This window comes from Canis lupus, unplaced genomic scaffold (genome assembly GCF_011100685.1).
Source record: "Canis lupus familiaris isolate Mischka breed German Shepherd unplaced genomic scaffold, alternate assembly UU_Cfam_GSD_1.0 chrUn_S1641H1832, whole genome shotgun sequence".
NCBI classification, from domain to species: Eukaryota; Metazoa; Chordata; class Mammalia; order Carnivora; family Canidae; genus Canis; species Canis lupus.
Window position 1 is genome coordinate 57359 of NW_023330485.1, and position 9589 is coordinate 66947.

A 9589-nucleotide genomic window follows, 5' to 3' on the forward strand; every position below is an offset into this window, starting at 1 on the left:
GAGCTCTGGGGCTAAGGAAGCAGCCCGGGCCCAGTCAGAGCGGCGCAGGGGAGCGGGTGCCACGCAGGTCGGACGGAGCAAGCCCAGGCCCACAGGGTGCAGCGGTGGCCAGACGGGCAGCGAATGCAGCGGGCGCAACACAGTCTGTGGTGGCAGTGCAGGCCTTGGCGCAGAGCATGTCGTCGGCGCCGCGCAGGCAGTGGTGCGCACAGCGGGATGTGGGCCCGCCAGCGGGCAGTGGGAGGACAACGGGCAGTGGGAGCAGCACATGCGGTCGGAGCAGCACCGACCTGACGCAGCAGAGGCGGCCAGAGGGTGAAGCGGAGACCAGAGGCAGCGCAGGCGGCAGAGAGCAGGGCAGGAAGGACGGAGCAGCACGGGCCGGACGGGAGCGGCGCACCCCACAGAGAGGAGAGCGGGGCGGGGGGAGAGGGAGCAGCGCGGGGGCCAGAGCGAGCAGCGCGGGGCCCAGAGCGAGCAGCGCAGGCGAGCAGGGCAGGGGGGGCAGCGCAGGCCGCAGGGAGCAGTGGAAGGAGCAGCGCACATGAGAGGGAGCAGCACAGGCCGGAGGGACAGGGTGGAGGGCCCAGAGGGAGGAGCAAAGGCCAGAAGGAGCAGCGCAGGACATAGGGAGCAGCGCAGGGCTGGGGCAGCAGCGCAGGCCGGAGGGAGCAGCGCGGGCCGCGGAGGGAGCGCAGGGCGATGGGTGCAGAGCAGGGCAGGGGGAGCAGCGCAGGCGTGAGGCAGCAGCGCAGGACGAAGGGAGCGGCGCTGGGCATAGGGAGCAGCGCAGGCAGGCCTGGGGGTGCAGCGCGGGCCGCGGAGGGAGCAGCACAGGCCGGAGGGAGGGGTGGAGGGGAGAGGGAGGTGCAAAGGCCACAAGGAGCAGCGCAGGGCATAGGGAGCAGCAGGGCTGGGGGAGCAGCGCGGTGGGTGCAGCGCAGGGCAGGGGGAGCGCAGGCGTGAGGCACGCAACGCAGGGCTTAGGGAGCAGCGCTGGGCATAGGGAGCAGCGCAGGCCTGCGGGTGCAGCGCGGGCCGCGGAGGGAGCGCAGCGCGGTGGGTGCAGCGCAAGGCAGGGGGAGCAGCGCGGGCCTGGGGGCAGCGCAGGCCGGAGGGAGCAGCGCGGGCCAGAGGAAGCAGCTCAGCCGGGAGGCGGAAGCGCACGCCTGCGGAAGGAGCGAAGGAGCGCAAGACACAGGGAGCAACAGAGGTCCGCGGGAGCAGCGCAGATCAGTGGGAGCAGCACAGGCGAGAGACAGAGAGAAGCGGAGTCAAGAAGCAGCGCAGGGGGGCCGGCGGACAGGCTGCAGGGAGCAGCGCAGCCTTGGGGGGAGCGGCGCAGACCGGGGGGAGCAGCGGAGGTGAGAGGGAGGAGGAAAGGCCACACGGAGCAGCAGCAGCAGCAGCGCAGAGCAGAGGAGCAGCGCAAAGCAAAGGGAGCGGCGCAAGCAGAGGGAGGAGTGCATCCCACGGGAGCAGGGCAGGGTGGTGGGAGCAGCGCAGGGCGTTAGGAGCAGCGCAGGCTGATGGCAGTAGCGGAGGGAGCAGCGGGGCCCGGAAGGAGGAGCGCAGGCAGTGGCGCGGCACAGGCAGATGGGCGCGGCGCGGGCAGCGGGAGCACAGCGGGCTGTGGGACCTCAGCCGGCAGTGGGCGCACAACAGGCAGTGACGACGACGGGCAGTGGGGGCACAGCAGGCAGCGGCAGCACTGCGGGCTGCTCAGAGCAGCACAGGTAACAGGCAGCAGCGCAGGCCAGTGGGGCCAGCACAGGTCACTGCGGGGAGACCAGGCTGGGGAGCAGCACAGAGCACAGGCAGCAGCAGTGGCCTCAGGAGTATTGCAGGCAGGGGGGAGGACGGCAGGCAGGGGGAGGACGGCAGGCAGTGTGGGAGGACAGCAGGCAGGGGGAGCACGGCAGGCAGTGGGGGGACAACAGGCAGTGGGGACACAACAGGCAGTGGGGGGGACAACAGGCAGTGGGAGCAGCACAGGCCGGTCAGAGCAGCACAGAAGACAGGCAGCAGGGGGTGCCAGGAGGAAGCAGCGCAGGGCAGCTGGCGAGGCGCAGGCAGCGGGCGTGCAGCAGGCAGCGGGAGCGCAGCAGGCAGTGGGAGCGGCCCAGGCCGGTCGGAGCAGCGCACACACCGGCAGCGGCGGTGGCCAGCGAGGGCAGGGCAGGCCGATGGAGCACGACGGCCCGAGGAAGCAGCCCAGGCCAGTGGGAACAGAGCAGGGCAGGCGTGCGCAACGCAGGTTGCTCAGAGCAGCGGAGACTACGGGAAGCAGCGGTGGCCAGAGGGAGAAAGTGGCGGCTGAGGGTGCAGCGGTGGCCACGGGGAGCAGCGCAGGCCAACGGAGCCCCCGTGGCTTAAGGAAGCAGCAGCCCAGGCCAATCGGAGCAGCGCAGGTGAGCGTGAGCAACGCAGGTCGGATGGAGCAGCGCAGGCCATAGAGTGCGGCGGTGGCCAGACGGTCAGCGAAGGCGGTGGGCGCAGAAGAGAGATGGCGGGGCGCGGCGCAGGCAGCGGGCCCACAGCGGGCAGTGGACGCTCAACAGGCCGCGGGAGCTCAGAAGCCAGCGGGCGCACCAAAGGCAGTGGGCACGCAACAGGCAGGGGGATCTTCAAAAGGCAGTGGGAGCCCGACACGCGGTGGGAGCACGACAGGCCGTGGGAGCAGCACAGGCCGGTCAGGGCAGCACGCACCATCGGCAGCAGCGGTGGCCAACGGGAGCACGGCAGGCGAATGGAGCATGGCGGCCTGAGGAAGCGGCACGGGCCAGTGGGAGCAGCGCAGGTCGATCAGAGCAGCAAAGATCATAGGGAGCGGCGGTGGCCAGAGGGAGGCAGCGCAGGCGAGAGGGAGCAGCGCAGGCCAATGGAGCGGCGGGGGCTGAAGGAAGCAGCCCAGGCCAGGCAGAGCAGCGCACGTCACTGTGCGGAGCGAGCGGAGGTCGGTCAGAGCAGCGCAGACCGTAGGCAGCAGCGGTGGCCAGAGGGAGCAGCGGTGCCCGGAGGGAACGGCGCAGGCCAGAGGATGCGGTGCAGGCCAAAGGGCAACGGTGGCCGAAGAACCAGCACAGGCCAGTGGGAGCAGCACAGGTCGCCGTGGGGTGAGCACGTTGGGGAGCAGCACAGGGCACAGGCGGCGGCAGTGGCCTCAGGGAGTATTGCAGGCAGTGGGCACGGCGCAGGCTGCGGGAATACGGCAGGCAGGATGAGTACAATAGGCGGGGGGGGGGGGTACAACTGGGGGGGCACAACAGGCAGTGGGGGGCACCGCAGGCTGTGGGGGGACAACAGGCTTTGGGGGGCACAACAGGCTGGGGGGGCACAACAGGCAGGGGGCAACACAGGCTGTGGGGGGACAACAGGCAGGGGGGCACCACAGGCTGTGGGGGGACAACAGGCAGTGGGGGCACCACAGGCTGTGAGGGGGACAACAGGCAGGGGGGGCACCACAGGCTGTGGGGGACCACAGGCAGTGGGGGCACAACAACAGGCTGTGGGGAGACAACAGGCTGTGGGGGGCACAACAGGCTGTGGGGAGACAACAAGTAGTGGGGGCACCACAGCCTGTGGGGGGACAAGAGGCTGTCGGGGGCACAACAAGGCTGTGGGGAGACAACAAGTAGTGGGGGCACCACAGCCTGTGGGGGGACAACAGGCAGTGGGGGGCACAACAGGCTGTGGGGGGGCACAACAGGCAGTGGGGGGCACCACAGCCTGTGGGGGGGACAGCAGGCTGTGGGGGGCACAACAGGCTGTGGGGGGGCACAACAGGCTGTAGGGGGGCACAACAGGCAGTGGGAGCAGCACAGGCCGGTCAGAGCAGCACAGGTCCTAGGCAGCAGGGGTGCCAGGAGGAAGCCGTCCAGGCCAGTTGGCGAGCGCAGGCAGTGGCGCAGCGCACGCAGCGGGCGTGCAGCAGGCTTCGGGAGCACGGCAGGCAGTGGGCGCGCGACAGGCGGCGGGAACACAGCAGGCAGTGAGGGGACAGCAGGCGTTGGGATCACAACCGGCAGTGGGGAGGCAACGAGCCGCGGGAGCACAACAGGCAGTGGGAGCAGCAGAGGCCGGTCAGAGAAACGCAGATCCTCGGTAGCAGCGTCGGCCAACGGGAGCACGGCGGGCCAGTGGAGCAATGGCGGCCTGAGGAAGCAGCACGGGCCCGTGGGAGCGGCGCACGTCGGTCAGAGCAGCGCAGACCCTAGGTAGCGGCGGTGGCCAGAGGGAGCAGCGCAGGCCGATGGAGCTTGGTGGCTTAAGGAAGCAGCCCGGGCCAGTCAGAGCGGCGCAGGGGAGCGGGTGCCACGCAGGTCGGACGGAGCAGCCCAGGCCACAGGGTGCAGCGGTGGCCCAGACGGGCAGCGAAGGCAGCGGGCGCAACACAGTCTGTGGTGGCAGTGCAGGCCTTGGCGCAGAGCATGTCGTCGGCGCCGCGCAGGCAGTGGGCGCACAGCGGGCTGTGGGCCCGCAGCGGGGCAGTGGGAGGACAACGGGCAGTGGGAGCAGCACATGCGGTCGGAGCAGCACCGACCTGACGCAGCAGAGGCGGCCAGAGGGTGAAGCGGAGACCAGAGGCAGCGCAGGCGGCAGAGAGCAGGGCAGGAAGGACGGAGCAGCACGGGCCGGAGGGAGCGGCGCACACCACAGAGAGGAGAGCGGGGCGGGGGGAGAGGGAGCAGCGCGGGGCAGAGCGAGCAGCGAGGGCAGAGCGAGCAGCGCAGGCGAGCAGGGCAGGGGGGGCAGCGCAGGCCCGCAGGGAGCAGTGGAAGGAGCAGCGCACATGAGAGGGAGCAGCACAGGCCGGAGGGACAGGGTGGAGGGCAGAGGGAGGAGCAAAGGCCAGAAGGAGCAGCGCAGGACATAGGGAGCAGCGCAGGGCTGGGGCAGCAGCGCAGGCCGGAGGGAGCAGCGCGGGCCGCGGAGGGAGCGCAGGGCGATGGGTGCAGCGCAGGGCAGGGGGAGCAGCGCAGGCGTGAGGCAGCAGCGCAGGACGAAGGGAGCGGCGCTGGGCATAGGGAGCAGCGCAGGCAGGCCTGGGGGTGCAGCGCGGGCCGCGGAGGGAGCAGCACAGGCCGGAGGGAGGGGTGGAGGGGAGAGGGAGGTGCAAAGGCCACAAGGAGCAGCGCAGGGCATAGGGAGCAGAGCAGGGCTGGGGGAGCAGCGCGGTGGGTGCAGCGCAGGGCAGGGGGAGCAGCGCAGGCGTGAGGCAGCAACGCAGGGCTTAGGGAGCAGCGCTGGGCATAGGGAGCAGCGCAGGCCTGCGGGTGCAGCGCGGGCCGCGGAGGGAGCGCAGCGCGGTGGGTGCAGCGCAAGGCAGGGGGAGCAGCGCGGGCCTGGGGGTGCAGCGCAGGCCGGAGGGAGCAGCGCGGGCCAGAGGAAGCAGCTCAGCCGGGAGGCGGAAGCGCACGCCTGCGGAAGGAGCGAAGGAGCGCAAGACACAGGGAGCAACAGAGGTCCGCGGGAGCAGCGCAGATCAGTGGGAGCAGCACAGGCGAGAGACAGAGAGAAGCGGAGTCAAGAAGCAGCGCAGGGGGGCCGGCGGACAGGCTGCAGGGAGCAGCGCAGCCTTGGGGGAGCGGCGCAGACCGGGGGGAGCAGCGGAGGTGAGAGGGAGGAGGAAGGCCACACGGAGCAGCAGCAGCAGCAGCGCAGAGCAGAGGGAGCAGCGCAAAGCAAAGGGAGCGGCGCAAGCCAGAGGGAGGAGTGCATCCCACGGGAGCAGGGCAGGGTGGTGGGAGCAGCGCAGGGCGTTAGGAGCAGCGCAGGCTGATGGCAGTAGCGGAGGGAGCAGCGGGGCCCGGAAGGAGGAGCGCAGGCAGTGGCGCGGCACAGGCAGAGGGCGCGGCGCGGGCAGCGGGAGCACAGCGGGCTGTGGGACCTCAGCCGGCAGTGGGCGCACAACAGGCAGTGACGACGACGGGCAGTGGGGGGCACAGCAGGCAGCGGCAGCACTGCGGGCTGCTCAGAGCAGCACAGGTAACAGGCAGCAGCGCAGGCCAGTGGGGGCAGCACAGGTCACTGCGGGGAGACCAGGCTGGGGGAGCAGCACAGAGCACAGGCAGCAGCAGTGGCCTCAGGGAGTATTGCAGGCAGGGGGAGGACGGCAGGCAGGGGGAGGACGGCAGGCAGTGTGGGAGGACAGCAGGCAGGGGGAGCACGGCAGGCAGTGGGGGGACAACAGGCAGTGGGGACACAACAGGCAGTGGGGGGGGACAACAGGCAGTGGGAGCAGCACAGGCCGGTCAGAGCAGCACAGAAGACAGGCAGCAGGGGTGCCAGGAGGAAGCAGCGCAGGGCAGCTGGCGAGCGCAGGCAGCGGGCGTGCAGGCAGGCAGCGGGGAGCGCAGCAGGCAGTGGGAGCGGCCCAGGCCGGTCGGAGCAGCGCACACCACCGGCAGCGGCGGCTGGCCAGCGAGGGCAGGGCAGGCCGATGGAGCACGACGGCCCGAGGGAAGCAGCCCAGGCCAGTGGGAACAGAGCAGGGCAGGCGTGCGCAACGCAGGTTGCTCAGAGCAGCGGAGACTACGGGAAGCAGCGGTGGCCAGAGGGAGAAGTGGCGGCTGAGGGTGCAGCGGTGGCCACGGGGAGCAGCGCAGGCCAACGGAGCCCCCGTGGCTTAAGGAAGCAGGCAGCCCAGGCCAATCGGAGCAGCGCAGGTGAGCGTGAGCAACGCAGGTCGGATGGAGCAGCGCAGGCCATAGAGTGCGGCGGTGGCCAGACGGTCAGCGAAGGCGGTGGGCGCAGAAGAGATGGCGGGCGCGGCGCAGGCAGCGGGCCCACAGCGGGCCAGTGGACGCTCAACAGGCCGCGGGGAGCTCAGAAGCCAGCGGGCGCACCAAAGGCAGTGGGCACGCAACAGGCAGGGGGATCTTCAAAAGGCAGTGGGAGCCCGACACGCGGTGGGAGCACGACAGGCCGTGGGGAGCAGCACAGGCCGGTCAGGGCAGCACGCACCATCGGCAGCAGCGGTGGCCAACGGGAGCACGGCAGGCGAATGGAGCATGGCGGCCTGAGGAAGCGGCACGGGCCAGTGGGAGCAGCGCAGGTCGATCAGAGCAGCAAAGATCATAGGGAGCGGCGGTGGCCAGAGGGAGCAGCGCAGGCGAGAGGGAGCAGCGCAGGCCAATGGAGCGGCGGGGGCTGAAGGAAGCAGCCCAGGCCAGGCAGAGCAGCGCACGTCACTGTGCGGAGCGAGCGGAGGTCGGTCAGAGCAGCGCAGACCGTAGGCAGCAGCGGTGGCCAGAGGGAGCAGCGGTGCCCGGAGGGAACGGCGCAGGCCAGAGGATGCAGGTGCAGGCCAAAGGGCAACGGTGGCCGAAGAACCAGCACAGGCCAGTGGGAGCAGCACAGGTCGCCGTGGGGTGAGCATGTTGGGGAGCAGCACAGGGCACAGGCGGCGGCAGTGGCCTCAGGGAGTATTGCAGGCAGTGGGCACGGCGCAGGCTGCGGGAATACGGCAGGCAGGATGAGTACAATAGGCGGGGGGGGGGGGGGTACAACTGGGGGGGCACAACAGGCAGTGGGGGCACCGCAGGCTGTGGGGGGACAACAGGCTTTGGGGGGCACAACAGGCTGGGGGGCACAACAGGCAGGGGGGCAACACAGGCTGTGGGGGGGACAACAGGCAGGGGGGGCACCACAGGCTGTGGGGGGGACAACAGGCAGTGGGGGCACCACAGGCTGTGAGGGGGACAACAGGCAGTGGGGGCACCACAGGCTGTGGGGGGACCACAGGCAGTGGGGGCACAACAACAGGCTGTGGGGAGACAACAGGCTGTGGGGGGCACAACAGGCTGTGGGGAGACAACAAGTAGTGGGGGCACCACAGCCTGTGGGGGGACAAGAGGCTGTCGGGGGCACAACAGGCTGTGGGAGACAACAAGTAGTGGGGGCACCACAGCCTGTGGGGGGACAACAGGCAGTGGGGGGCACAACAGGCTGTGGGGGGGCACAACAGGCAGTGGGGGCACCACAGCCTGTGGGGGGACAGCAGGCTGTGGGGGGCACAACAGGCTGTGGGGGGGCACAACAGGCTGTAGGGGGGCACAACAGGCAGTGGGAGCAGCACAGGCCGGTCAGAGCAGCACAGGTCCTAGGCAGCAGGGGTGCCAGGAGGAAGCCGTCCAGGCCAGTTGGCGAGCGCAGGCAGTGGCGCAGCGCACGCAGCGGGCGTGCAGCAGGCTTCGGGAGCACGGCAGGCAGTGGGCGCGCGACAGGCGGCGGGAACACAGCAGGCAGTGAGGGGACAGCAGGCGTTGGGATCACAACCGGCAGTGGGGAGGCAACGAGCCGCGGGAGCACACACAGGCAGTGGGGAAGCAGCAGAGGCCGGTCAGAGAAACGCAGATCCTCGGTAGCAGCGTCGGCCAACGGGAGCACGGCGGGCCAGTGGAGCATGGCGGCCTGAGGAAGCAGCACGGGCCCGTGGGAGCGGCGCACGTCGGTCAGAGCAGCGCAGACCCTAGGTAGCGGCGGTGGCCAGAGGGAGCAGCGCAGGCCGATGGAGCTCTGGTGGCTTAAGGAAGCAGCCCGGGCCAGTCAGAGCGGCGCAGGGGAGCGGGTGCCACGCAGGTCGGACGGAGCAGCCCAGGCCACAGGGTGCAGCGGTGGCCAGACGGGCAGCGAAGGCAGCGGGCGCAACACAGTCTGTGGTGGCAGTGCAGGCCTTGGCGCAGAGCATGTCGTCGGCGCCGCGCAGGCAGTGGGCGCACAGCGGGCTGTGGGCCCGCAGCGGGCAGGTGGGAGGACAACGGGCAGTGGGAGCAGCACATGCGGTCGGAGCAGCACCGACCTGACGCAGCAGAGGCGGCCAGAGGGTGAAGCGGGAGACCAGAGGCAGCGCAGGCGGCAGAGAGCAGGGCAGGAAGGACGGAGCAGCACGGGCCGGAGGGAGCGGCGCACACCACAGAGAGGAGAGCGGGGCGGGGGGAGAGGGAGCAGCGCGGGGCAGAGCGAGCAGCGCGGGGCAGAGCGAGCAGCGCAGGCGAGCAGGGCAGGGGGGGCAGCGCAGGCCGCAGGGAGCAGTGGAAGGAGCAGCGCACATGAGAGGGAGCAGCACAGGCCGGAGGGACAGGGTGGAGGGCAGAGGGAGGAGCAAAGGCCAGAAGGAGCAGCGCAGGACATAGGGAGCAGCGCAGGGCTGGGGCAGCAGCGCAGGCCGGAGGGAGCAGCGCGGGCCGCGGAGGGAGCGCAGGGCGATGGGTGCAGCGCAGGGCAGGGGGAGCAGCGCAGGCGTGAGGCAGCAGCGCAGGACGAAGGGAGCGGCGCTGGGCATAGGGAGCAGCGCAGGCAGGCCTGGGGGTGCAGCGCGGGCCGCGGAGGGAGCAGCACAGGCCGGAGGGAGGGGTGGAGGGGAGAGAGGGAGGTGCAAAGGCCACAAGGAGCAGCGCAGGGCATAGGGAGCAGAGCAGGGCTGGGGGAAGCAGCGCGGTGGGTGCAGCGCAGGGCAGGGGGAGCAGCGCAGGCGTGAGGCAGCAACGCAGGGCTTAGGGAGCAGCGCTGGGCATAGGGAGCAGCGCAGGCCTGCGGGTGCAGCGCGGGCCGCGGAGGGAGCGCAGCGCGGTGGGTGCAGCGCAAG